The sequence below is a fragment of the Larus michahellis genome, chromosome 4, assembly GCF_964199755.1.
Source record: "Larus michahellis chromosome 4, bLarMic1.1, whole genome shotgun sequence".
NCBI lineage: Eukaryota > Metazoa > Chordata > Aves > Charadriiformes > Laridae > Larus > Larus michahellis.
The window spans coordinates 35,191,582-35,213,561 of record NC_133899.1 but is presented as its reverse complement, the minus strand read 5'-3'; the positions used below and the strand labels follow the sequence as shown (position 1 = coordinate 35,213,561).

General features: G+C 37.4%; 1 long non-coding RNA gene across 1 annotated transcript in view; it reads right to left on the bottom strand.

Annotated features, from left to right (window-relative positions):
• Positions 1-21,980, bottom strand: part of LOC141742225 (uncharacterized) — a 52,850-nt gene that overhangs the window by 7,250 nt on the left and 23,620 nt on the right. The window contains exon 2 of the long non-coding RNA XR_012586635.1: positions 21,272-21,336. This is a non-coding gene — a long non-coding RNA (uncharacterized LOC141742225). The remainder of the gene's footprint in view (positions 1-21,271; positions 21,337-21,980) is intronic.

The window sequence follows — 21,980 nt, the reverse complement described above, 5'->3', positions numbered from 1 at the left end:
TTATTAGCCTTTTCCAAGTTAGGAAAGAAAAGAAGGAACTACTCATTAATTGTCAGAAGGGAGGAAGGTTACTCGCAAGGCGTTACAAGGTCTCTGCTGGAATCTGTGCTGTTCAGCATACTCACGAGTAATCTCAAATACAGAGTAAATACAAACTTTACACATTCTGCTGATGATACGAAATTACTCAGGATAGCCAAAACTAAGGTTGTTTGAGGCAAAGTATAGAAGCATTTCATGGTACCAAATGACTAGCTGGTAAAGTGACAGATGAAATTAAATGCCATTTCTACATTGGGAAAAGAGGCGTGTACACATTGTGGCCCATAATGGCTGCCTGATGTAACTTTGGACAACAAAGTCTACAGAGATTTTTAATGCTTTAATGAAACCTTTTCTTTTAATTTATTCATATCAGTGATTCAGAGTATACCTGATAGTGCCTTTCAATTTTGTTGAAAGTTGGTGGCATTTAGACTACCACAGTATTTTTTACAGTTCTATTTGAGGATTGAGCTTCTCTGTCTTTACAGTGCTTAATAAATATGAATTAATTATCCTAAACCTGTATGAGGTCAATAAAGTATATAACTCTCCTCTCACATGGCAAGAAAACTGAGGTATGTCAGTTAAATGATTTGCACAAAGTGCTAAAAATATGTCGAGCAAGACTCCACTAGAAAACTTTCATTTCCATTGAACCCCTTCCCAAAAGAAATTACATTTAATTTAAGCTGTTCTTGACAAAGTGGAAAATATTCTAAAATGTAGATATATTTCAATCAGATATTTCCAGAAAAGAAATGTTCAAATTTTCACATTACAATATTTTCTATTTTTAAAATTACAAATGTTTAAACTGAATATATTTATTTTAGCCAAACACTACAATTCAAATGACCCAAAGTGGTATTAATTTGAACCTTTTTTTCATGAAGATGTTCAACAATTTGGTTTTTTGTTCCCACTTGGGATGACTTCTTTTACAAAATCTAAATTCTTTTCTGAGAAAGAGAAACCAATAAGGTCATTCCCTGACCAGATCTGTTTGTCCATTACATGCCATGAGTTGACAACACTGCAAGAACTACCTCTGAGTAATTCTTAACATCTTCTGTCTGGTAGTATCTCTTCATACACTAAATTTTCTGAATACAGAATAGGACCCTGTTGATTAACATTCCCTGAAGCATCCTACAAGAGGCTTGCGTGCGCGTAGGGGATACTGAAACAAAATGGAAGTGTCCTGCCCCAGGCATACCTAGGCTGAAACTAAAGACTATACTGGAAGATGAGGAAAAATACTGCAAAAAAATTACCTAATTGTAATAGAGGCACTGATACAAATTTTAAAGTCTGTGGTAGTAACAGCACTGAACCATGATCTGAAGTTATGGGTTTCACCTGCTCAGTCAATCTGTAACTGTACATAAAGCCCACCTAAGGCTCTATGCATATGAACAGATTGCATTTGGTAACTACTGGTGCCTTTTTAGATTTCTTCAGCTGCTGGTCTTCACCCTTGCAGACCCTCTATTAAGTATGAAAATAAAATGTGCTAAAATAACTTCATGCACCAATATATGCTGGGAGAGGACCAGTTGGAAAGCAGATTTGCAGAAAAGAACCTGGGGTCCTGGTGGACATCAAGTTGAACATGAGCCAGCAATGTGCCGTTGCCACAAAAAAGGCCAAAGTTATCCTGGGCTACATTAGGAGAACTGTTGTGGGCAGGTCAAGGAATGTGATCCTTCCACTCTACTCAGCAGTAGAGTGGCCACACCTGGAGCATTGTGTCCAGTTCTGGGCTCCCCAGTGCAAGCGAGATACAGAGCTACTGGTGAGCTCCCCAGCACAAGTGAGATATAGAGCTACTGGCCACTAAAATGATTGAGGGACTAGAGCACCTCACACAAAGAAAGGCTGAGAGAGCTGTGACTGTATAGCCTGGAGAAGAGAAGGTTCAGGGGGATGTCCTCAGTGTATATAAATACCTGAAGGGAAGGGTACAGAAGATGGAGCCAGGCTCTTTTTGGTGGCGCTCAGTGACAGGACAAGAGGTAACAGGTACAGACTGAAACATGGCCATTCCCATCTGTACATCAGGAAACACTGTTTTGCTGTAAGGGTAACTGAGTACTGGCACAGGTTGCCCAGGGAGGTTGTGGAGCCTCCATCCTTGGAGATATTCAAATGCCATCTGGACATGGTCCTGGGCAACTGGCTCCCAATGGCCCTGCTTGAGCAGCACAGTCGGACCAGATGATCTCCAGAGGTCCCTTCCAATCCAAACCATTCTGTGATTTGTGATTCTGTGAAATATTACTCAAACTGATACATGATTAAAGAGGGAAAGAACAGAGGAATAGTTTAAAAAAAATTACTCTTTAACAAGAAAACTAATGAAAAGATGCCTGAGCAACTAGAGCAGCAGAATCTTCCTGGTACAGTTATTTATAACAAGTACTTAATAAAACAGCTAGAAAAAAATATAAACCAGAAGGAGGACATATGCATCCCCAGATCATAAAGGAATTAGCTAGTTAATTTATGAACCACTGACAATTATATTGGCATGCCAAGAGAAGGAGGTACTGAGAAACTGAAAATTTCAAAAGGAAGAAATATGGATTAACACTTTTCCTATGGAAGTCCAAGGAATTCTAGCACTTACTTTCCAGTATCTCTCACTTCTCCTTCCAGAAAAATCACTGAATAAATGCTATTAGAAAAAAAAAGCATGAACCCAGAGGGAGACCAAGAGCATATTAGAACAATAAGCAACAGAAAACATGAATAGGACCAAAAGATCATAGGATAATTCAGGTTGGAAGGTATCGCTGGATTTCATCTAGTCCAGCCTCCAGCTTAAAGCAGGGTCAACTATGAGTTCAGACCAACTTACTCATGCAGTTTGGTCTTGAAAACCTTCAAGGAACACACAATTTCTCTGAGTAACCTGTTCCAATGTTTGACCACCCTCACTGTGAAAAAGTTTTTTCTAAAATCCAGTCTGAACTTTTCTTGTTTCAACTTCTGTCGGTTATCCTTTGTCCTCCCATCACACAGCACTGTGAATAGCCTGGATCCATCCTCTTGGTGACCTCTTACTACAAGGTCCCCCCAAAAGCAATATCTTCTCCAGGTTGAACAAGCCTCAGCTTCTCCTTTTAAGGCAAATCTTTCAACCCCCTGACCATCTTGGTGGCTCTCCACTAAACACACTCCAGTTTTAAATTTAAGTGACAAATCCTGGGTAAGCCATATAGCACAGTCACTTCAGATCGTGGTGAATAGTCTTTACAGGTACCAACTTCATAGAATAGTTTGGAATCCTCATGTTAGAGAACTGTTATATAAAAGATGCAATTTGAAAAGATCTCAAAGGAATGAATATAAAATTTTGCTTAACTTTTATTGAGACCAAAGTCCCACATAGACAATTACATTTAAAAATCTACTTTCATTTCTTAACAGGGATAAACTTGAGCACATGTTAAAGCGCTTTCCCAAATCTGGGCAAAAGTTATTATATGTAGAATATAATGTGTAACTGGACTTCATATCTGATTACAGTGCCTTTCAAAACTTTACCCACAAATGATTCACATTTTCCCAAATACCGACAAAACCTTATGAACTGCAAAGTAATTAAAAGACTGAAACAAAAGGTAATGGAAGAATACATATCAAGTCTGGAAAGAGGTGGTAGCAGGACACAACAGAGTTCACTCAGTATTACTTAAGATTTCCATTAGCTATCCATGGTGACAGATAAACAGCACTTACACTTGTAAATTATATTGTACCATTATGAACGCTAGTGAAAAGAGTGCAATGCAACGCAAAGGAGTCCGAAAATATCAGACTGTTGAAGCCAATACCGCTTGCCTTGCTTATACTAAATCCCATTAAAACAATAAGGTGTGCAGAATTTGGCTCCTGGATATAGGAAATAAAGGAACAAATCCAAAGCCCACTGAAGTCAATAGGAGACATTCTTCTGACCTCAATGGGCTTTGGATATCACCCAAAATGAGATTCATCCTGGAAAAACGCAAGCTGAAGGAAATAATCATTCAAAAAGTATCTGGGAGAGAGATGTTTGGAAAACCTGGAAATCAAAGAATACCTAGGAGACACTGTGTAATATATGGTACGTGACAAGAGCTTATGAACTCTGTTACAAGATTGTACCTTTTCTAAAAGCTTAGTAGTCTAGAAATGAAGACTGAATATAAGAGAGAAGAAAACAACCCATTCCATCCAGTCAGGGAGCAGAAGTCACAGGTATATCACAGCACAGTGCAGGCAGGTTGTTTCGTATGGAATTTACAATGTGCCAAGCATCAAATAAAAACACAGCACTAAAAGTAATTGTCCCATTTGAGAAACCAGTAATTTCTCAGCTCTTCTCCCAGATACAAGTCTGCTTGTATCTACAAAGATGAAACGCACAAATAGTTTGCATACAGGAATTTATGGTCAGACTTCAATATGAGGTGAGTGTCACGTTTGTGATTTGGTCCCCTTCTCATTTTAGTGATGAAGGTCAACAGAGTCTTTTAAGATTCCATCTTTCCCAATATGAAATAATATACATTAATATCCTGTGCTAAAACAAGGATGTCCTCCTTCCTCTTTGGTGGAAGGACACTCACTTTCTTTCTCCTATATACCTTGCTGCTGTCAGATGGAGAAAATTTCTAAGAATATACATATACCTCAGTAAAATGAAGGTCTGACCTTGTTCTCCAGATCAAATGGACTTAGCATGTGCACTATAAACTCTCAAGCTACCTATCCTCAGCAATTATTTTCCTACAATCTCATTGCTGAGAATTGGACAAGGACATCTGTAAGCATATGCTCTGTAGCAGAAAAAGAACATAAAACAACGATACAGGTAGTTTCCCCCCATCCAGTCTTCTACCCACAGAAGCACCTATCCTGTCTCCATTTATTCAGTGAAAAAGGATGAGAATGGTTTGTATAAGGAATACACTGATTGCATTGAAAAGCTATGGCAGCCTGACTAACCCATCTACTGCAGTTCAGAATGGCTTGGTCCTTCTCTGCTGTCACTACTGTTGCTGCTGAGAAAGGAAAACTTTATTTCTCACAAAAAAACACCACCCTCTCCCAAAAAAAACCCAAACCCAAACTCCAACACCACCATGTGTGGCTCATCAAATAAGATTCATCAGGCTTTGCAATCTCCTGCTTCATTGCTGCAGATCATATATTTTTGATTGTAAGATATAGATAAGAAAAGGGTGAAGACAACCAGGCATCCCTGAATATATTGGAATAAATAATTGTAAGATGATTATGATAAAGATGATAAAGCTCCAGTTCATTCTAGAATGTCTTTAGGTTCATACACTGTAGATTATGTGCTATTTAGTACCATCATTTCTGGTTTAAAATGTTTCTATTCTTAGATTTTAAAACAAGAATAATTATTTTTTTTGGAATTGTATAGCTGACCCTTCACAAAAAATGTTGGAAAACATTTTATTTCGAAACATTGATGCTTATGCTTCATATATTTTTTGGACCACTTCACATTCAAAGCTCATTGGCTTTTGCTAGAAAATCATGCCTCAACATAACTGTAATTCTTTCAACGGGCTCAGTCCTGTGAAATCCTCAGCACTAACTTCTACTGACCGATTCTTAGGTTTTCTCTGGATCTGATCTTTTGTGACATCATAAAAATTTCAATGGAATAAAGCCACACATAAAGGATTAATTCACATGGGTAGGAAGAAAAAGGAGCACATGGATTTTAAAACACGAAGCTTGTCAAGAAAATTCCTCGACAAAACAAATGGGAAAAGAGAAATTCTGGATAGCATGATACACAAGAGAACATTTCTGAGTAGACTGCTTTGCAAAAACTTTTTATAAAGCTTCAGTAGGCTTTTTAGAACGTAGACCCCTATGCTCTTACTCTAAATCCTCCTTTATTTTATAACATTGATATTGGAAAAATCAAATCTCTGGCCTGAAAGCTCTAGTTTCAATTAACGAGATGTTAAGCTTTTTTTTTTCTTTTTTCTTCAGATACATGAAAAGAGTGACAGGATTATAGACCACCAAATTGTTGGTATTTTAAGAATCTGACAGGCTCAGCACCATGTGCCATTCTAGCCTCTCTGTGTATCCTTTGTGGTTAAAACTCTTAAGCACTTTAAATTCTTTTGGTCAGTATTTTTTTCCTTTTAGGGCAGACAACTAGAAGCACATTCCAAGTAACCATTTCTGGTGTACAGAAAATTATAAGATACTAAAATCACCTCTTTGAAGGTGTTTCCAGGCTTTGGATAGTAAAACAAATATTTTATTTATAAAAAAACAAAGTTGTTTTTTTTAAATCTAGAATATAATTATCTATGTTCCAATTCAAATGAAAGACAGTAACAGCACAAAGACACAGCAAAATAATACATGTCAAATCCTAGAGCCTTTACTTGGACAAATCTCCCATCAGGCTTTGGTGGCAGATTGGCCTGATGAAATATGGCTGAGCCAGACCTGAAACAAGCAAAAATTCAACAAGCCACACCAGTGGAATCAGCTATGAAACAAAAAAATGAAATATTTATTTTTGGTGTCTGAAAAATAATGACAATTTGGTGAATTATGAGTACAAAAGTAGAATTCTACTAAAACCGGAGTCCTCGGACTCATTTATCCAGATACAGTAGAGGACCAAAAAGATGTCTGAAGAAGCAGATGATTTTCCAGAATATTTGATACAGGCTGGAAGAAATATGCGAACAAATTTTTCAAATCATCAAGCTTTGGCAAACAAAACCGACTGTAGCTTTGCATAACTTCATTTACAAACGGCTCAGCCCTCTCACGTTTCTTCTTTTCCAATGAATAAGACAAAACCATGGACTGGTCCTGTGCAGGAGGCATATCTGGGTGCTGGGGCTTACAGTGGGGAAGAGGCCAGCGTTTCCGTGCTGCAGCCAGGAAATGTGCCAGCAAGCAGGTTCCTTGGAGCCAGGCACCTCAGTAAGAACTGGCGGACATGTAGCCCAGCAGCATGTCCCACTCGACGGACCAGCACACTGGGAGGCAGGGGACGAGAGGAGCTGCCACCCAACTGCAACTGGTATCTCAGGTCATGGAGTAGGAGAAAGATTCTGGCACTGTGCTAGGAAAGTATGTAAGACATACCCCTATCTGTGGGGGGGCGTCGATGCAGGAGCCAAATCTATGAGTCTCACACTCGGTGCACAAAAACTTAACAGCTCAGATGGATGGGTAAAATCTGTATCAGTGTAGAAACTGCATGGGATGAAAGCTTTTCAGTTCTGCAGAGGAATCTGGTTCTGCTCTGTACCATCTGTGCACCAATTGTGTGGATTGTTTGTTGAGCTTTGTTTGTTTGTGTTTTTTTTTTCATTCAGGAAAGATATAGAAGTCAGTAAAAAGAATGCACTTCAGGTCAGTTTAACTCTTGAGCTATTCTTTCTTGCCCTCGCCACTGTTAATTATAGATTCAAATTTCTTACAAGAGTTGAAAAGAAGATTCATACCTGATTACTACTTTCAGCAATTTATTTAATTTCAAAGACAACAACTTAATTTCAAGGTTTGTTCACACTACTGAGGGAAGTGGAGAAAACCTGGAAATGCAGGAAAGGTAAGATCCAAGGTCTGATTTTCAATGTTAGAGCTTTGCAGCTGATAGTATATTGTATGTGCGTGTAATACAAGCATTCTCTGTTTGAAACCTAATCACCGCGTGATAGTAAATACCCGGCAGATCCAGACCTTGAAGTGGTTGCTCCCATTTGGTTTGTGCTAATACTGCTAATACCATGTGTTTGTTTGCTTGTGTTCTTACAATATACATACAAATTAGACTAAAGAGTTCTTAGCAACAAGTAAAGGCAACAAGATAAAATAATGTAAGTTTATACACACATTTATATAAATAGGCACATTCTATGCGCATCTCATAAACACATTTCAGACAAAGATTTAAAATCTTAATGTCCACAGGCCCTCCCAACATGCTGTGGCACTCACAGAGTAAAATCTGAGACTATTAAAAACAAATGGGAGCCTTGCTTAATCGGGGCTCTGCAGACTGCTGAAGCCCAGAGGGGCACCCGAGAGAATCCTTTGATAAAAATTAAGATTATAATGAAGTCAAGGTGAAAAAAGGCATTGCTCCTATCTGCTTCCCCAGAAGCTTCTCTTGACTTACAGGAAACATGGCACCTTATGCTCTCAATCAACAGAAGCGGCAGTGGCAGAGATGGACTAAGAATTGCATAAACATTGGTAAATGTCTTACAGGAATGTTTTTTAAAATCTTGATGTTCTTTTTTGGCTTCTGGGGTTTTGGCAAGAACTCCGGTCTCTAGGCCCATTTTTGTGTACACACTTTAATGATGGGCTTGATTAAGAGACAGTAATTCCCTGGAGGTTTAGCTATCTTATTTATTGACACGAACACGGGTACAACGCCAAAATCAAATGGTTACGTCCCAAACCAATGAAAAATCACAGATGCAAAACCATGATGGATTCTTCATTTTTCAGGCTTCATGTTTTAGTGCTGTTTTCCACTGTATATAAGCTTTATAATCTAACCAACACCCAACCTGGCCTTGCAAGAGATTACCTTCCACCAAACAACAAGCAGCAGCAAAAATGTCAGCCTACATCTGCCCATGAGGGAATTACATTGAGGTCCAGTTATATTTGTCCCGGTGACTCTGCCTGCCAAGTGAGCCAGCTTCCCTCAAATAAGGATTTAAAGGAAGAACACAGATGTTGGCTCCGGGATAAGCTAAGACAGGACTGCTAAGGCAAATGCTAGACAATGAACTGCACTGTAAGGTAGTTCAGGAGTCAATCTCAAAGGAAAACATGTCAATGTATTTATAAAAATTAACTTCTTGTCCTACAGCCTTCTCCTACACAGGATTCCAAATTTCCAGTGAGGTCAATAGGATTTGCAGGCACGTAATACATCTCAGGACAGGCCTTTATATTCAAAGCTCACCTTATCTCGATGAAGTGCGACCATTTCTGGGATGACACCTGGAACTGTTTAATAGCGATAGGGCACAAAATGAAGCTAGCCAGCAAAGCAGAATGTGGGCAAGGCAGCGTGCTTAGCACTTATAAAAAGTACTTGGGAATCATTGCTGACCACAAATTTTGTATCTCTTTAAGATTACTTAAAGACACACAAAAAATATATTCAGGAATAGAATCAAGGCTCTGCTTTTCATAACTGAAAGGCAATATGAAGAAAATATCTTTGCCATCCCCTGTACTAAAGTAATAGCACTGAACTTCAGGCTAATTGACCATTTTCTTCTTCCTCTCCCTGTCAGGCTGAAGGAGAAGAACCCTCTCCTATGGCTCTGCATTTCCAAGAAAACTCAGTCTCCTGAAGCCTTCTCTCTTGCAGGAAAAAGTGGAGATGCTCCACAGCCTGCAGATCTACCATATATTATTTTACTGGAATAAAAACTGTTTCTAGATCAACAACTTAAGAAGCCAATGAAGCATCTGTGTGCCAACATTAAAGTCTCTTCTCATCTGTGAGAATTCCACGCTTTCCAAAAGCCTTGCCTTCTCATAGGAAGATGGCCAAAATCTCACAGAGACATGAGTTTATGGCAGGAATCTACAAGTTTTGATCACTAATTACATTATTCCTGCTTTTGAATATATGTCAGTGTACACACATAAATTATTCTGTACGTTCTCATTTCTGGTTTACTCTTTTCTTCTGTTTGACTTCCATCTGATTTTCAGTTTATTATGAAATTGTAAATATTTTATTTTTCATCTTCTTTTAACTTTTGTGGTTGTTCTCATTCTGGTATTTAGTGACTTTCCCCTTCGCTTGTTCCTTTGTATTTCCTTAAGGCAACAAGCCATTCTTGAGGTGCTGGATGGGGTTGGGGGGAGTTGACAGCAAAATTTTTGATGCACGTGCAATAAATGTCCTCTCACCACCCATTCATGTTTGTAAAAGGTAACTCTAGGTAGTATTTCTACATCCAGTGGTACCTTTTACACAGAGAGGTAATTGTAAAGTCTTTATTTGTCTCAATTACTTATATATATTATATGCATAGAAATTGCTCACGTAACATGATAATGTAACAAGTACTTATGCATATTATACATATGAATATGAGCGCATCCATAACATTTTCCAATATTCCAAGCAGTGCAATGCATTCTTAAACAACTTGGTACTTGCAAACACTATTACATGAACAGAACAAAATGTAGTTGTCAACCAATTAAAAACATTAATGTACGAGGAACATATTTGTGTTTTATTGGATTTTTTTACTTAATTTTAAAATTATTTTTAGACAATGATACATAATACTTCTCATGTCATAATATTTTAATCAAATCAACCTATATGAAATCTGATCATTCTTTTGCTGCTCTAGAAACCCAAGAGTGTGATAATCTTAAAGAACTAAACAGTGAAATGAACTAGATACAGAAAGCCCTCACAGTCCAGTTTCATTATTATGACAAACTGCAAAGCCCCAAACCCAAATATTGAATCTGGGAATATAAATTACGTTGTAGTTAGAGTAAGTGTCATGCAAAACCCACTGATATCTTTTGGAAAACAAATGAGTCTCGCAACTTCCACAGAAGGTCATCAAACTGAGAATCTAGAACAGCAGAGAAAAAAGCTGAAAAACATTATAAACTGTGTAAAGGTTACTGATGGTGTAATGAATCTTTGAATATTGTGTTCAACTATCTTCAAAAGATGTTTAGCTGAAAGAGAAAGGTGTCAAAGACAGGTAATGAAAACATTGTTAAGGGCACAATATGACCCTATTATAAGAAGAGACTGAAACGAATAAGTGATAATATGACACAGGCATCAGATAATGAAAGTTTGGCAGGAAGTGCCAAGAAGGGTTATGTCCGCAAGTGTTGTTTGACAGGAATTCTCAGCAAAGAAACACATAAAGGAAGCTTCATGTTTCTGATCACTACTGTAAATGTAACAAAGAAAGAAAATGGAGGGGCTCAGTCATAACCTTCAACAGCCTGCCAAAGTAAACAAGAAGGCATTTGATTTTCAGCCAATACCGACAAAGTGAAAAATTAACATGGAAAAGCTCTGGGTAGAACTTATTCTGGTAGAGAAAGACAGAGAGATATGCATGATACTTTATTGCTTCGGAACAATACAAATGATTGGAGAAAATTGAAGTATTGAAAAAAATATTAGAAAGTATTAGTCCTTCAGACATGTGCTGAAGATGTTTAAACAAGGTACAGAAAACTTTGGAAAAAATGGAAATTCAATTGGAAAAGTGCACTTTTCGTTATTAATGCTGTTTCCTGTGGAAGCTGAACTCAACTATGAGATTAACTTTCCAAATGTACTACAGGACTACCTAGGATAGACTCTTCAAGAAGAGGCTACCAGAGACCACTGATGGATGAGAAAGAGTCAGCAAGACAGAGATATTAAATATCTCTGGAATTAACCCCTTGTACTTGTTGTGCCAACAGCAGGATATAAAACAGCAAAGTAATAAATTCTGCTAAACACTTTGTAACACATTTCACGAGATGTTAATTCATATTTGCCACAGATATTTGACAAAAGTAATTGCACCTTCCACTATGGTCATCACACAGCTTCCTCAAATCATTTTCAAAGTTAGCCCTCACACTGCTTCTGCATATGTATAAATGACCAGCGTTTCCTCCAACTCTGGAAGTGGATATGCCAGTCGCATCACTGCGTACAAAACATACCTGTTCTGAAACTGGAAGTTAAGGCAACCAGCACCAGTTTGATGCTGGAAAGACAGCTTTTCTAAAATAATCCACCATTTAACAGCCATTCAGAGGCAGAAGTCAACAGCCTCTAGCGCAACAAGACTATAGCACATTGCACAGCAGGAGACACACGCTGACGTTTCAGATTCAGCCTGCTGCTCTCTCTCTGTCTGCCCATCTCTTTTTCTATTCCTTGCCTGCTTTTTTCCCCCCTAAGTAGGTCTTTAATGATTTCTTTGACATCCCTTACTGGTGGAAAGGTGGGAAGATGATTGTTGGTTGTCAAAAGTGTTCAAGCTAGAAGCAATCATTTTCCATTGTTTTAGAAAAAATATGGTCCATAGGTAATCGTCTTACTAAATTCTTGATACACTGTTTGACACTGTCACAGATCATTGACTACAAATACTCCCAGACTTTTTGTCTCCCAGGCGAGGATGAAACTTGACACATTACTTCATGTCAAAATTAAAAGGCAGAAAACTCAAAGATGCAGAGTGAATTGAGAACTATTGCAAGACTGTCTTACATTCTCCAGTGTTCAGTGTCATATCAATTAAAACATGCTTATCAAGATATTTTCTGTATCTTTTCACTAAGCAGATAGATCCTTGTGTCCTATGAGATGACCTAAGAAAGGAACACCAAGCTGAAGGAGTTATGGAAAGAAAACACAAATAAGCAACATTCACCACTAGAGAATCTAGAGAAAGAACCAGAAATGGTGACCTACAGCTATTCAGGAAGAAGCATTTAAAAATAATTTAAAAAATATTTTACAGTGACATGTATTTATCTTCCACATACTGATCACAGTGACAAACAAGTGTAATACAAGAAACAAAGCCAATTTCAAGAAAAAAAAAATCAGTTTGCTATTCAAGCCATGGATCTGGTAACAGATGGAAATTGAACCTCTTAGACTGTTCTTACCATAATGACTACTTGGAAAACTTACTAACTCCAATTATAGCCACAATTAGCACTTTTTAAGGACATACATGCATAAAGCACTGAGACAGAGCTAACATCAAGAAAAAAAATACCCTGTTTTCTGTTATGTTGGCTTATCACACTCCGCAACTGGAAAAGGATTCATCTTTTTCACCACTTCCCCAGATTTCCCCAGTGTCCTGGCTTCCAGAGAATGGATTTGTCTTTGTGATTTTTAGTGACACCTGCAGTTCTCTAAGAAAAATGCAGTGCGAAGTTTTTTTTCCCATGGTGCATCCCCAGCATTGTGCCCTCCATCTCCTTTATCCATTGCTAATGAGGCACTGGGCTCAATCAATAGGCAAAAACCGAGATTTTCCAGTGGCTGTTGGATCAGCTTACTGGGGCCATTGGCAGTTAGTATACCTTGGGACTTAGACCAACTCAGAGCACTCTTTTACAATCAGAGAACTTAAACAGAACTTTCTTCCCTTTCTTTTGGCAGCCTTATGATGCATCTCAGTTGCAGCTCAAGGTCTATCTCTTCATTGACACAGACGATGTCTCCTAAGCTATGGGCTTTTTCCCAGTCTGCAATAGTGGGGACAGAATCCTAGCACTATTTAGCTACTCACTTACCAACACGCCGGGCAAATCCTAATGGCGCTTCCTATAGCTCCTTCTCATAGAATTTCATACTATGTCATTAATAGACATATATTTTAGTGATTGTTAAACGTTATCTGGAGAAGAGTTATTGAGCCATGAAGTCGAAACTGAATGCCTCTTAAAAAAAAGAAAGAACTTCCGACATCAACAGGTTGTAATGGTGTTGCTCCTATCATACACAATTACTGTTTATTTAAAGAGCTTCTGAGAAAGTGTGAGAAGGCTCATTGCTATTTATCCCAAAGCATGGATGTTAGCCTGCAGCTGGAATGGAAACAGACTAACATTTCTAATGAAAAAAAACAACCCAAATTTCTAGCCAAATTTTAACTGAAGCTAGATGGCAAATAAAACTCTTTTTTTCCTCGGGAAAAGCAAACTCTGAGAACAAAATTGTATCAATGAATTTTGGATTATTTTTATACCAAAAGTCTAAACAATAGAAATGTGTCATGGTTTGGGCCTCAAATCGGGACAAAATAATATACAGAAAAGTATTTAGAAAGCCTTGAGTGAATAAAGAAAAGCCAAAACTTTTTTTTCCAGAAAATACTGAGGTGAATACTGATGTATTTTTCCAATGTGAAGATACTTATCTGTTAGTAATCTGATATTGCTGGCTCCGTCTGCTCATGAGCATAGACTAATTCATACAATTAATCATTATGATTTTCATTCCACAGTTTTAAACTGATTATCACTATGCTCTGAAGGCTTTATTACCTCTTAGAATTTCACATGCCCAATTAGTCACTAAACAATCACCTTTCATTATATTCACTGTTTCCCGCTTGGAACAATGTTTATCTTTAATGGACAATGGTCTGATAAATATTCTGGAATAGATCAATTGTTTATCACTACAACTCATAGTAATGAAGAGATATTGCTATTCTGTAATCCAATAAAAGACAAATATAAGGCACCCAAACATGCAATTATTATCTTTTTTGTTCACAAGACATATATACAAAAATTAATTCAGCAAAGCAGTCTGGAATCATTAACTCTTCAGAGGATTATACTTCTAGGAAACCTTTGTACAGAGGCTTCTTCTGTAATTTATACTGACACCTTACTAAATTCTAGCTAAATACTCTGGATCAAGACCATAGTTGCAGCATTCCATAAACAAGGATTGACTGGAAAAAATACCCTTACAATGTTTAGATCTCCAGAAAATATTAAAACTAGTTACTTTAAAGTTTGCATAAAGCCTGAGATTATGGTAAAATTAAAATGCAATCAATGGCTACGCAGCAAAGTTGTGGAGGCTTAGATGGGGAACTTACGTGTGTGTCTTAGCAATGCCTAGACCAGAGACATTATAGAGAGATTCCATTATGTTTAAAAGACAAGAAACATCATGCGCCCTAAAGAACTAAGTGTTTTCTAAGGGTTAACGGTAATGCCATCATATAGAATATTACCATTAGGCACTACCATCTATCTCTTTCAGTAATTAATTAACTCTGATGAAAGACAGTTTATTCATTCTGAAATACTGTTTGACTTCCCCTCTCGAGTACTTGGATTGCTAGACATGTCCAAGCCAGAATGCCTAGCTTGCCAGTTATTTCAATAATCTCCTCCAGGAGCCAGATACTCCACCCAAAAACTGAGTACAGAACGCAGAAAATAGGAGGGTCCTATATCTATTGCATGTTCCCTGGCTGGAAGGAAACATAAATGAAATGAGTAATGCCTTGCCAAGGCTTACAATCTTCAAAGACTGTGGAGGCACAGACCATCTAATATTAGTAATCAGTCAAACATTGCTCCCTTTGCAACAGGAGGCTCCTGGCAAACAGAACTGGTCTAAGCATTCTTAAGACAGTGGAGTGGAGTTTAATTCTGGAAATGAAAATGAAGGAATGATTAAACAGCAAATTCTCAATGAGTATTGCATGTCCTAAAGGGGCCAGTGCTCTACAGCTATGAAAATCGCCACTATTGAACAGGTAATGCAACAGAATGGGAACTTACGTCTGCCGCATCAAGAAGAGCCTGGAGTGATGTGATGTGTGAGAGACCATCTGGCCTCCATTAAAAAGAGAAAATAAGTATTAGGACACAAGAACACAGAGTAGAAACCTGTCAAGCAGTTTGAATCTGTGCCTAGAAAACAAAGGCAAACAGCTCAGCAGCCAGCACTGCAGCGATGTTGAGAAATAAGCAAGTCCACTTAACCTGATGAGAAAGGAGGTTGATCCATGTAAGCCAGTTCAAGAAGCAGACACTTTTAGAGTAAAACACATACATACCCCTGGGTACTGACATTGATAGCTTAGACTCCCTGGCACAAGCTCTTATTTCAATGATGAGACAAAAATTGTATTTTCTCACCAGTCCTTCTAGCAGAACAGTTTAGATCCCTGAGTAGCAAACAAATGCCACTCCTGCTGCCAGGGATAGCCGGAGAGATTTTAAGCATCAGAGAGGAGATTTCAGGAAGTAGGACCATGTAGGCAGGACAACGTGTATAGTGCTGATGTAGCCAATGTAGCCTTAACAATCTAAAAGATGCAAGAAGCAGAGCCACCAGGTCAGAAACACTCAGGATGCAATAGTGAATGAGCCAAAGTGGATACAGTCCTACTATGGATGTTGCCAAAGCCAATACAGCTGCATAACAGACTGATGCTGTCGGAGACAAGCACTGTGTGAACATCCAGGATTTTCCCCATGACTTTAAAGAGTAAATCGCTAGGGTGTATGACATCCCATATGAAGACCTCGCCCATATGATTACTCTATGTACCCAAATGGCACAAGAAATTTTTGGCTCTCATGGCATGCTCAGGAGAAGATGAAAAGACAAAAGGCTTCTTAACTCCTTTGAGAAGAAAACTTTGGAGCGTAGCTGCCTTTGCACAGAGTTTGCATCTTGAACAACCAGCTGAGATAAACCCCCTGAGAAACACGGCCCTAATTGAGAAAACCAAGGCATGTAGGCTTGATCATGGGACATAACCTTCGCATGTTCTGCACAACTGAAATAAAACTTTGGACTAAATCCTCAATACATGTGAAGCAAAAGGCACTATATTAATTGCAAAAGATCTGCAAAGCACTCCCTTTCAACAACAGAACTTCCTTATAGGCCATATGCTGAGTAGTAAGGCAAGGAGCAACAGCTCACCTCTACTAATACTGCAAAGACAAAATTTTGGATCTTGAATGCCTGTGCCATAGCAAACCCATTGTAATAGCCAACATGGACTCATTTCAAGAACTTGTGGTTCAGGGACAGATATTGGTTAAGACCAGAGGACATACCTAGGACTTAGCTTTTTTTCCCCAGTAACAATAACCTTTGAGGTAAAGAGTACAGCCTCTAGAAAGATTGATCAGGCAGTAAATGGAAACAGCAAAGCTAAATATGAAAGGCATTTTTGGGGGGCCTGTTTCTCCAAATAAATAAAGATTTAGGGCAGGTGCCAGACTTAGAGGGGAGAACATAAAATTGGGGACTGTTCCTCATCCAAGAGATTACTGGATAATAGGGAAATACCAGGAGAAAAGCCTAGATTATTGCAGCTGATTCCTCTTCCCACAAGGTAAACTGCAGGTCTGTTCTTTCCATATGCCACAACCAACATACATACCACGCCTAAAATATTAAATTGTTCAAAGAATAATGACACACATTTTTTTCTGGTTGCACATTGCCCTTAAAACTGTGCAATGTGAATGCACATTAGGAATTCAGCACTTAAATAGCACTGAAAATGTAAATAGTGCTAGAGTTCTTATCTCTGTACTCGATCACACAAAACCCCACCCCAGATAACTTCTATCTTTCAATGTGTCCAGCTGCACATTGGTGCCCAAGGTCCCGCTCCTTATAAATAAGGTCAAAGCAGAAACTCTCATTAATTGCAATAACGCAGGATCTAATCCTACATGTAACACTAGACAAGAGACTGTCATATATTCAGGCAGATCTTTAGCCAGACACCATTTGCTTAAGGACAGTATTTTTTGCAAAAATCCTGTGTGAACATAATAAAGGGTTAAGCAGAAAGATTTTAAATCAAAACACTTATCACTTCTTCCCGTTTTTATCCGTATTCATATCATATCTCCTCAAAAAATACGAATTACTTAAACAGTTGCAGCTGGTACAGAGTGCATTTGGAATAACCATGAATTTCTACAGCTTCAGCAGCAGCATGCTTGGCTTAAACAGTCAAAGGATGGATCCAATTCCATTCATCTCTTCCTCAAATAAGAGTTTTCTACCTTGTGTGAAAAAAAACTAGTAACATGCCAACGTAGGAAATTAAACAGTTTGGGATTTAACAAAGGATCGGAAAAAACATAATCTACATTTGATCTGACCAAAAAAGTAGAACGATCAATTAATTGAGTGACTACAGAAACTTAAAAGTTTGATGAACATTAATTGGCTTAATTACTTCAATTAAGACTAACAGCATACGGAGAGAATAGTATTAGTCAGGACAGTCAAATCTAAAACTTACTCCTAGCATTTGCAGAAGTGTACAGAGCAACAGGAAATAAAATTCATTAACTACAAAGACAGTATCTCTGACTCTGGAATTTCCTGAACTGCAAACTGCTGGAGCTGGGGAGAATATTCTGACAAAGTAACAATACATGATTGCCCTGTTCTAATGTTGTTTTTTTCCAACAGCATTTTATTTTAGCCAGCGTTGGAGACAGGAAGCTGGCCTAGAGTAACCTTTGGTCTAGACTAATATAATCATTCCGATGTTCTTAAAACGGATAATGGATGCATAAAATCAATAAAGGCAGCATAACACATAAGGTGAAAACATATAAAAAGACGATCTCAACTACTATAATGAGAGGTGGTCTTGGAGTCATTATGGATGATTGTTTGAAAATAGCAGTTCAATATGCAACAGGATTCAAAAAGGCAAAGAACATAAACTACTAGGAAAGGGACAGAAACTATTCTGAGACAATATAAACATACCATGTTCCCAACATCTACAAAGTATGTAGTTCTGACATCCCATCTCAGGAAAAAAAGACCTTCTAAAACTATAATTTTAGTTTCTAAAAAACTATAGCTTCTATTAAACCACAGAAAGAGTATCAAAGATAAACAGAAGTATGGAACAGTTTCACAAAAGAGACACAAAACACATCAAGATGCTTCACTTCAAAAAAAAAAAAACAAACCCAGAAGACTGAAAGCAAAAGATGACTAATGTCAATTTTGAGATGACTAATGTCATTAATGTAATTAAGACAGTTAACAGAGAAGAATAATCTGTTATTTGTTACTCTGCAAGTATTGAGGCTCACCAAACAAAATTCTCACATAGCAGGTGAGAGGCAGTATCAATCTAGATGGACCTTTGGTCTCATTTCATGTGGCTGATCTTATATTCTAAATGACATGAAGTGAATGAGGTCAAGAACTTATATGTAAATATTCATATGGAAATAATATAAATAGAGTGGATGTTCACAATCGTTATCATTATTTATAGCCATTTTATGGAAAGAGCTACTCAAAGTTGAAGCAGATTAGCAATTAGCATTCAGGAAAAGACCAATCTCAGTAGTTTCCTGTAAAATTCTTACACCTTCTTTTGAAAGCACAAATATATCGACAATTTTCAGAGACAGGATACAGGACCAGATGGAATTCTTATATTCAGATGAACATAAAGTGCAAGCCTTTGAAGTTCTGATTTTTCACAATTTATGAATAATTTGCATTTCATAGAGCCACATATTATTCCAGGCAATACATTTATGAGGTCTTGTTTATTGTTCTGTATTGTCAATATTTCTCAAACCTACTTCCCAGGACTATTTCTTTAAAAATGTACTACTTGTCATGTCCCACTGCCCAAGCATACCCATCTTTGTGTCCTGGGGTTTTTTTAAATTCCAAAAAGACTTAGGCACACTGAGTAAACAGATTTAATAAGCTGAACTCAATCGTGACTTCTCCAGTTACATTTTTTGGCAGAAAATGCCTTTCTGAGTTTCTGTTTCAGTAAGATTCACTTAATAAAACCAAAGCTGAGCAGGCTTTGATCCACAATTACAGAGTTAAAATATATGGAGAAAGAATAATGCTGGGAAAATGCTCTTTTGGCAAATAAAAGCTGGAGCAAATTAATCCCACCAATTTCCCACCTTTAATGAGTTGAAACCTTGCCATTGTTAATAATACTGAAATAGTTATTAACATTTATATAAATATAATTAGTGAAGGTCTTTGGACCTGCCTGTAGGATCGGAAGCTATTGGAACTTTTATCACATGAACAAGATCAAAATCAAAGCAGCTATACTCCTTTTTTTCTTTTGCATTAAGTAACTTCATAGCCCAAGCATTGTGACTTAAACTACTTGACTATAACCCAAAGACAGGTTCAAATAAGGTTCTTTGGTTCCACACACATGCATATACACACGTTCTTTAAGTTAAAGGCAGTCAGCGCCTCAAAACATGTTCATCATTTCACAGGATGTGGCCCTTTATCTTTATTTGCCCCCATATACTTGCTTAGTTCTCTTTTTTGCCAGTTCTACCAATAGTGTTCCTCTGCAACAAAAAATACTGTCCAAAAAACACTGATGCTTACTGCCATCTTTCCCCGAAGTGCTATACAGTCTATATACCCAAGTTACTAAATGTAGTTTCTACATTCTATATCATCAATTTTAGAAACCAAGATAATTCTGAAAAATATAACAATAAAATTTTCACCAAAATTTGCAAGATTGGAAAATTCTTCGGTAAATACAGCCGTAATTTTTCCCTGAGATATTATTCTATTCTAGTCTGTAAGGAGATCTCTATTTATTTTAAAACATTAACAGGACAGAAATCTCATGACTTGCGATCCGAAAATGTGGAGTAGAGTTTACCCTTGTCATCCAGCTGCCCTGATTTTGTTCAGACTGGAAAACTGTCCAAACTGAAAGCTTTCTGCCTGTATCTTTAGGTTCCCATTCAACAGAAATGACAGCATCAGAGCAACGGGGAAACAGGAAGGATACACACCTAGGTCTTGTTCTGACAGTCACTCAGGATGCACATCTGTATCAAGGAGCCCATAGATACCGTAGTAGAATACAATAGTTTACATACAGCAGTTCTATACATTTAGTGGCGATGAGGACTTAGAAAATTCATAAGCCTTCTGGACTTCATTTATGGATCATCAAAAGAACTACTAAAATTTACTGCAAATCAGCCATTAGCGCCTGAAAGCTGCATTCCTAAATGCATGTTTAGATTCCAAAATAAAAGTGACTTGAACTTTTTGGAAGATAGTCAGCAATTTGATTGTTTGTGAGCCTATAAAGGTGTTAAGGAACCACATTTTAGCACCTAAGCCTGAAAATATTAGTTCAAATGTCTTGGACTTTATTCTTAGAGATCATACTGCATTTAACTATGGAAACATTTAGTTTATTAATTCCTTGAAAATTCTGTTATGAAAGCAGTAATCAATAAATTTCCCACAAAGTTTTACAGAAGTCGGGGTAGAAGATTATCCAATTGGAATATGAATTGTGGAAACAGCAGTGCAGAAGGATTTTTCATTATTGGCTTGTTAACCAGAAAATTCCTAATTTCACAGAGCTAGGTAAAAGGAAGAAAAAGTCTTCCTCCATTTGAGAGACACTGGTGGCTTAAAATTTTGGAGGTTTTTGCTGACTACATGAGCATAATCACTTTGTGTTTTGTTTCCAAGTAAATGAAATATGAATTGAGTTTTCACATCTTCCCACAAGTCCATTAGTAGCTATGGAAAGAAAGCAGTTATTAAGATAGGTAAGAGCACACCTACTATATTATTTCCACTCAGGTTAACGCGTCTCACCTTCTTTAACAGATCTGTGTAGTGTTTGACGGTCGCATCTCCTTTCCAGGCCACTGTTTAATCATCTATAAAACAGATATAATAAAGATGTTTACTTTACTAATATTTATTAAGTGCTTACACATTCTTAGATTGTTGGCACTAAATAAATCAAAAATACTGCATACAACTTGCAGACGCCTTATTTAACAAGTCTCATGAGACAGTTTATTAGCAAATAGATTCTGAGTGAGAAAATGAGAACATTACCCACATATTAATGTATAAACTGAACATTCTAACAACTCCATTATTAGAATCATCTATTTTTTGGAAAATTTGTCACTAGAAATTGCTTAGCAGTAGCCCCCACTATTGGTATTTGCACTATAACCTATATCTACTGCTTCATTAGTATTGATGCATTAATAAATCAGGACGTATTTTTCTATTAGTAAGATATAGTAGATGACTCCTGTATGCTTGTCCGAAAAAGTTATAGCGTGCACACCAAATTACGGATTACAGAAGTAGGATGATTTCATAGTACTCCAGCACATTGTACTAAATACACTCTAGAACAGGAACTAAAATAAAAAGATGAGTTGCAATATCCTGTATAAACACTCGTTTCCCAAAGCCTATCTTTTATCCAACAACAACGTTTTCTATTTTTAAGCACATTTTAAGAGACAGAATTCTACAATCTGTTTTAAAAAACTTAAAAGAC